Raw genomic sequence first — 8,253 nt, 5'->3', positions numbered from 1 at the left:
CTAAAATCGATAACTCAATGTACCCGCACTTAACTAGAAAAATATTCCGAAGCGTTTCAAATGAAGCATTTTTTTGTCTCTGTTAACTTCAGACGGTAAAAAAAGTTAAGGAGATGTGTTTTGGCTGTAGACCTTTCGCGAAATGGCCAGTGCTTGCAATTTGTGCACTGCACAAAAGGAATTGCGAAAGTGATGAGCAATTCTCTCGTCAGATTGCTGCCCCAAATTATTTCATTGCAGCATTAATTAATATTTCGTGAAAGTAACCACAGTACTCATTACTCCGCTGAGTAATATTACTCCGTTAATTTCATCGCCACCATATGTGGATGACGCTGTTGAGAAGTGCTGTTGGCATTGCATTATAGTGAGCCAAGGGAACAAATGTAACTTGCATCAGAAGTAGGTGCGCGTACGATCAAGTGTTAACATACACGTGTGTGAGTCATTCCCTGACGAAATTACAAAATGCAAAACAATATAGATTTCTTTCACTAACAAAAAAACTCCCACTTGACTTTACGTACGCATTAGACGATACTTCAGTAAATAGAAGTCCGTATACGAAGTATCTCGGGGTAACAATAACAAATAACTTAAGTTAGTAAACCCACATTATTGAAATTACTCGCACAGTTCAAGGTAAATTATCACTACTGAAAAGAAAACTCACGACGACAGTGCCCTCTCGTAAGACCCACCTTAGAATGTGTTGATAAAATTTTAGAGCCCCGTATCAAAAATAATTAGCTGAAAAACTAGAGCAAATTCAACGACAAGCAGTCCACTTCGTCTTCCCAAAGTTTTCAAGATGGACCAGCGTTAGCCAGTTAATATGAAAGCTAAACTGCAGTCACTAGCCCATCGTAGAGATCCATCCAGGTTGAAATTTATGTACGAGCTCTATCATGGCCACTTGAAGATAAATAGTTGTGCCTACCTACACAACCTCACGAGACATTTGCTCCGTACGGGTTGCAGTAAAATGGTCAAACAAACCACAACTGACAGTTTCTCTCACACGTATTCTTTGTTTCCAGCCACAATAGCCTACAGGAACAAGCTACAAAAGGTAGCCGTATACGCTACCTCGGTTGAACCTTTCGGTAATGTTATTGCCGACATCAACTTCGGTGCGTAACTTGCTGATAATGCATCACTGTACGACGTATAATTTGTATTTATATTTTGTAATTACATAAAACAAGTTTTTATCTGATATTTTTACTTTATACGTTTAGCATGTTCGCTGTATTCTATGTTTACTTGTTCTTCACTCCTGCTTGGGTTTAAGCACGGCCTGCAGTATGCATAAATAACCCGTCGTGGTGGCGTAGTGGCTTTAGCGTTGCGCTGCTAAGCCCAACGGCGCGGGATAAAAATCTCGGCCGCGGTTAGCCGCATTTCGGTGGGAGAGAAGCGCACAGATGCCCACGTTTCGCGCCTTGGATGCACGTGAAAGAACCCTAGGTGGTTAAAATTAATTCAGAGTCCCCCACTACGGCGTGCCTCGCAATCTTATGGTTGTTCGGGCACGTAATATCCCAGAAAAAGATTTATAGAAAAAGAGTGTTCCGACAGCATGTAAGAAACAACACCTAACAAGAACTGAGCAAAAAGGCAGCAGAATAAGTTAGTGATGGTAGCGATGATGCTACCGGTGGGGCTGGCATGACAACCTCGGCCGGCAATCGCTTTGCTTGAGCGTCTCCTTCCGTGCCATAAGTATGTGAGCACGAATCAACCAGTCCGGTCTCTCGCAGAAATATGACTTCCCTGCGCACAAACTGCAGTCCTTCCAGGGGAAGCACGCTGTTCTGCATGTTCACCAGAAAATTCTCTTCTCATGTGGTCCAGAAGCATCTTCCTGTCAGAACAGAAACGCTTGCAAGACCAGCTGAAGCGCTCTTACATCGCCCATTTCGCTTCGCTCAGCGCAAGACGGAGAAACAGCGCGACCGACTTTGACCGTCCGTGCAGAAATGTTGGCCGATCTTGACTTGCGACTCCCGATTTAGAAGCAAATACTCACTGTTGAGTAGCAAACTGCGTTGTCGGGCGAGTAGGTCCATATTTAGAGGGTAGTAGCGAGCACAACATGTGACTGCGACCAGGTATAGGCACCTGTTCTTTGTCCTCCCTCGTCCGTGTCAAACTTAACGCCGAACCTTCTTGGCCGGCAACGAGCCAGCTGATGCGCAAGCGAGAACCCCTGTTTCTAATGCCGTTGACGCAAAATACGGTACTTTCGAAGTGATTTGTTGACTTTGATCGTCTGAGACTGCACAGAAGATTACTGGGCTCAGCCAGGACATCGGTACAGGCGCTTGCGCGAAATAGACTCTGGCAGGGCTTTTCACCTCCCGGCTAAAACTAAGCGAAGCCAAGCAATGATGAGTCACCGGATTCACCTGGGCGTCGCCTTCACTACACACTCTTAAGCAAAATTACACCCTTTTGCCACACAACGATAACCGTCATCTATCTTGTCCGCACTTCCTTTCTTTAACGCTGCGAGTCCGGTAGTTCCCAGTAACGAACAGCCTGCGTGTTATCAGCATGGCATAGCATTGCCGACAGGAAAGTAGCTGGCGCGGCGTTTTCAAGAAAGGAAATGCAAGCAAGGCAGATGACGATTATCGTTGTGCGGCAGAGATACACCCCAAAGGGTGTAACTTTGCCTAAGAGTGCACTCTAAAACAAAATTACACCATTTGCGTTGTATCTTGCCACACAACGATAAACGTCATCTGTCTTGTCCGCACTTCCTTTCTTTAACGCTGCGAGTCCGGTAGTTCCCAGTAACGAACAGCCTGCGTGTTATCAGCATGGCATAGCATTCTCGACAGGAAAGTAGCGAGCGCCGAGTTTTCAAGAGAAGAAATGCAAGCAAGGCAAATGACGATTATTGTTTGAGGACAAGATAAGCCCCAAAGGGTGTAAACTTTTTTTAGAGTGTGTAGGTACGTCTTATCGGCTGTGCTGACAGCCCGAAATGCGAACGCTGCCAAGTGTCTGAGAATCTGGAACATCTGTTTTCCATTGCCCTCTCACAGCGTCACGGCAACAAACACCGGTAGGCATTAGAGAGAACATTGCCTGAAGGTATTTTTTTGTCCGGAATATGTGACTGCACGGTAGCAACATCTACGATGGCTGCTCTGGACTATTTGAAGGGCGCTGGACTAGATTCGAGGCTTTGAAGAAACCATTGTATTACGTGGTTATTGTATGTACGCATCCCTTGCTCTTGTCCTCACCATCATCTTTCATCACTCTTTTTTGTCCCCTTTTTCTTGTGCAGAGTAGCGAGACCAGGACGTACTAGCCCAGGCCAACCTCTCTGCCTTCCCACTAATAAATTCTCCTTTTCGTGCTCGTTACTAACCTCAAAGTCTTTTTTTTTTTCAGACTACTGTTTACTCTGCCCTGCTTCGATGCAACGGGTCTTTACGAACCAACTATCCAGAAGCTTTACTGTTCTCCAGTACGGCACGCATTCGTATAGCAACCTCCTTGTACTTCATGGTCGTGTGGTTCTTCCGGGTTCTGCATTCCTGCTTAACGTCACTTCACTTGACGTTCGAACGGGAATACCATACACTGACATAGCTCGTGCGTTTCTTGCCGGGTTTGCAGTCTGTTTACATTGTGGACGCAGTTTGCGTCGCGTCCTGTTCTGAGGACGCGTTAGCATACGTCGGGTCTGAAATACAAAAAAAGGGACAAAGGAAAAACAGAAAACGCTGCGCGATCTTTTGTTACCTTAAAGGTTACCGCGCCTCCGCCTTCCATCGGTCCCTCTTTTGGCGCGGCTCTCAAACTTGTGTATGCTGTAGCATCTTCCCAACTTGTCATGGGACCACGTCTCAGCATTAGGGCTGTGCGATACCTCGCTGTACTTGCTTTGCGTGGGAGAGAGCTCACCACGTGAAACGATTCTCACGAAGACATTAAGATCCTCCTAATCCTTGACAGGGATTGGTGGTTTACGCGGATGCGATGGCATTTTTCTATCTCTCTCTTTCTCTCTAACCGGTGATTTAAACTTTTCTTTTTTTCATCTATTTCTTTTCTTATCGTCTCATGCCTTTCGTAGTGCAAGGAGGGCTGGAAGTGTCATCGTCTAAGCTGGCAGTCCTTGCGCAGCTCTCACATTATTTAAGGTAAGAAAAATTCGCATACCCTCGGCAGATGTAAGTAGTCCATCCTCGGTGCACATTTATGCATTTTTCGTACGCACTTTCTTTCCTTCCGTCCACCGTCCCGCAACCAACAGCCTTTTCCCACCGGCCGCAAGAAACGCACAGACGCGGTGATATGATTGACGCTACTTCCGGCAACCGTGGATTAGCAACTAGTCCGCCTAGATGCCCGATCCTGGGAACGTTGGTGGTAGGGGTATTTTGGAGATTTAGCCTTGCTGTGCCGAAAAGTAGCAAGGCTAAGCAAAAGAGCATGGTACGGCGAACGAATGCCCGGATCGTAGTTTCTGGTTTATCGTCAGAGGCAAAAACTGATCGTTCTTTTGCGCCCAGATTAAGGAAGCCCCACGGAGAAATGTATCGTAAACCAAAAAGTATCACAACGAGCAAGAACTGCAGCCGAAGAGTCCGCATGCTATCTGCTCGATTTCTGAACAGCTAGCCGTTGTCAGAGGACGTTACAGTGGGCCCTTGGTGGAACTTGAAAATATAGTTTGCAAGGCGTTAAGGCGTTACTTGATTAACCGAACAGGACGGGCTCTGCCACATGGGCCTTGAGGAGGGCTACCTGCCCGCGTCATGTGTTTCACCTTTTCCCTCTATCCTCATCCTCACCCACGTTGTTCTTCATTGTTCCCCTCTTACATTTACCCTCCCCCGATGCGAGTGTTTATCATCACGTTCTCTTTGGTAGTGATTTCACGTCAGCGGGCATTTGCGCTTTCTTGTGTATTCTTGTGGAAAGAAGAATGATAGGTGTAACGTTAAGGGATAAGAAAAGAGCAGATTGGGTGAGGGAACGAACGCGAGTTAATGATATCTTAGTTGAAATCAAGAAAAAGAAATGGGCATGGGCAGGACATGTAATGAGGAGGGAAGATAACCGATGGTCATTAAGGGTTACGGACTGGATTCCAAGGGAAGGGAAGCGTAGCAGGGGGCGGCAAAAAGTTAGGTGGGCGGATGAGATTAAGAAGTTTGCAGGGACAACATGGCCACAATTAGTACATGACCGGGGCAGTTGGAGAAGTATGGGAGAGGCCTTTGTCCTGCAGTGGGCGTAACCAGGCTGATGATGTGTATTCTCGCGGTTAGGTGGCAGTGGACCACGCCAGAAGTTAACAAATATAATACCGGTGTCACATGACCACTTTCAATCAAAATCGTGCCCGATCCACATCGAAATTCTCGGCTGCGATTGGCGACCCCGCGCAGCTTGCGCAAGGAAACCACTGGTGACCGATCGGGCTTGATCGTGATCAGAAGTGCGCAGTGTGACACCCGTGTAAGAGAGACGTGACGTAGCAGCGCCAGAGGAGGGAGCTGAGCAGGCAGACCACAGAAATTCGTTGTGATGACGCTGGCAGTGCTTTGAATCCTCGCTCTCCTGCTGTTTTAAACAGTCGATTCTTCCATTCAATTTGAAAGGGAAGCCTCAGGAATGACAATATTTGTCACCTAATTTATTTTACTTCGAAGCTGTTTATGGCCAGCGTTCCGTGCATTCTTGTTCTGCGTGTGCGAAAACGGCGGCGGACCTATCCCGAAGATAGTGCAAAATCGGGCCGAACCGCGGTGGAGGTCAAGCAGGCTTCAAGCGCTCCGCCATCTTGCAAAAATAAGTTTAATATCTTGGGTCCAAATAGAACTCGTCTCAGATATTAAGCTGGTAAGAACATATACCCCACTTTGGCCCGGGGCGGCCATGTCTACGTTCGCACCGCCCTCTCTTTGTCGGCGTTCCAAGCACTCGCCTGCCTACTTTCCTTCCAGCTCTCCCGTGGTGGCGTTACCGTCGAAACGTCACGCGTGTCTAGTTTCCTCCGGCTCCTCGGGGCGGCGGTCCCGTCGTCCACGCGAATGTATATAAAAAATCACGGTAAATGAGTCCGTACCTTTGTTCAAAATTCTGTGTCACCTCTGTGTCGTGTGCTAAACAGCTTTACTGGTCATCCACCTTCAAAGAGTGGGACGGCTCACGATTTTTCTTTTATTTTGCCTTTAGGCAGTGATCGCGTAGGTGCGGCCATTAATGGCTGCCGTGTTGTCGAAGTGCCACTGCATTTGTTGTCTCGTGCTTGCTTTTCTTTCTCCTTCCTTTGTGGACCCTCAGTTTTGAAGGGATCACGTGATTGAAAGCGACGGAAGGTATGGCGCAATCAGGGTGCCGCGTTGGTTCAGAGAGCCGCGACATTTTGGGCTATATACGAGAAAACGTCGCGCACCGGAAACAGGAAGCGGAATTTACTTTTCTTGTCATTGTTCGTTCCGTTGTTTTGCTGACAAACGCAGGCTCCCCTTCTAAACGTGTCCTCGCTACGAAAGCCGCGCGCCGCGCTACACAGGTGCTGACATCTACAGCTGGCATTTCTTGCCACTGCTATAGTCGATTTGTAAACTCGCGACAATTGGTTCTCCGTCGTTCGTGTTCGTCAGGAAAGATAAGCTTTTGTTTACCGGCGCCTGCGGTGCCGAAAAGGTCGTTGCGTAAGCTAGCAGAAAGGCAGCCGGTAGACAAGAACCAGCGTGGCTAAATATACTGCACAAGTTTAAAAAGAATATACAGAGAAATACACCTTTCGTGACGTGCCTGCATGGGTAGGCTCTACGAAGCCTTTGTACGAAGCCTTTCAACTTGTAAGCTGCTTGGCCAGTATTCCCTCCCAACTCCCCTTCCTCCCTCGCCAAATACTCCAAGCCTCTCTTGCCTAGCTTGATTTCTCGCCAGTTAAAGCTCCAATCAGCTTTAAGCCCCATGTGTGCTTCTGGAGGGTTGGCATTCCATACCGTTCCCGCTGCCAAAATATCTTGGCAATCCATTGCAATACGCCAACTCGCCTCCGGATTTTTTCCGCAGCGGACATACGCCTGACCCTGTTACGAACATATGTTCCTGTATCTTTGTCTTCGGCCTGCGAGCTGGGGTCTCGAAAAGAAAGGCAGTGTCGCTTCGTGTTACTGTACAAATATTCTTTTCCGATTTCTTGTTCGCTTTTCCTTGTAAACCACCACGGAGTTATTGTTTTTGTTTTTCATCATTTCAATACAATTCATAGACAGAGTATATACAGACGGGGCGCGTGCTCTTGCGGAAGAAATGACGTATTTATCTTCAGCGAGGTGCGAGACAAGGCCGTCCGTCTGTTCCCGTGACCGCTCGCCGAATAGCTTCGCGGCGGCAGTCTTGCACGGAGGTGTCGCCGAAGCTTCACCTTCAAAGCCGGAACGCCTCTCAGATGCCCCAGTTTTCGAGGAAGTTCACACAAGTTCACGCGTTGCGAAAAAAAAGAAAGGAAGAAAAGAAGGCCAGACGTATGCGAGCATCATTTTGCATCATCGAGTCGACGGGGCATACCCGTTATTTACGGCTCCGCTCTACAGCGAGCGCCAGGAGTGCAGTGGTGGATAACGCTCGCCGCCACTTTCCCTCGTATTGAGCCACCGTTTGCTTTCTGTGTTACTGTTTTTTTGTTCCCTTCGCGCCCTTTCCAAAAGCGGGATCGGGCTTCGACTTGCGAACAGTTTTTTCTGCTGCGTTTCGCACGCCCTGCCGGTAGAGTCGAAACAGTGGCGTCGTCTGCTCCTTGTTCACAGCAGAGTCTCGGGCAGACACCCACGTCGAGAACATGAGCCCTCCTTATACCTACCTACCTACGCCCCCCTCCCCCCCCCCCCCCCCCCCCGCCTTATTTTTTTTAATTTCTTTTTCTCCTCAACTTAGCCTTACGGAATACGAAGTTCGGCTCTAACCGATGCCTTCGCTTTCCGTTGACGTCCTTCGGGCATTGGCGATTTATTTCCATCGGGAAGAGCTTTATATATATATATATATATATATATGGCTACATTGCTGCGTCACCTTTTTTTCCCCCCACTTTGGCTTTCGAGGCCAGCAGCTTAAATTGCAACTTTGGAGAGACGCGAGGCAACACCGTTCATCAATCCAAACTCTGACACAAGAGCGTATACGAGTGCTTTTTCTTTCTTCTTTTTTTTTTGTTGCTTGTACCATAGTTGAATCGCCACTACGAATCAAAGGGCCTTCGAG

The 8,253-nt window shown here is 47.8% G+C and overlaps 1 pseudogene; it reads right to left on the bottom strand.

Annotated features, from left to right (window-relative positions):
- Positions 1 to 5,732: 5,732 nt before the first annotated feature.
- LOC126532589 (U2 spliceosomal RNA) lies at positions 5,733 to 5,912 on the bottom strand (annotated as a pseudogene).
- Between the last annotated feature and the right edge of the window lie 2,341 nt (positions 5,913 to 8,253).

Source organism: Dermacentor andersoni, chromosome 5, assembly GCF_023375885.2.
Source record: "Dermacentor andersoni chromosome 5, qqDerAnde1_hic_scaffold, whole genome shotgun sequence".
Taxonomy (NCBI): domain Eukaryota; kingdom Metazoa; phylum Arthropoda; class Arachnida; order Ixodida; family Ixodidae; genus Dermacentor; species Dermacentor andersoni.
The sequence above is the reverse complement of the archived record's forward strand: the minus strand, read 5'-3'. Positions and strand labels throughout refer to the sequence as shown.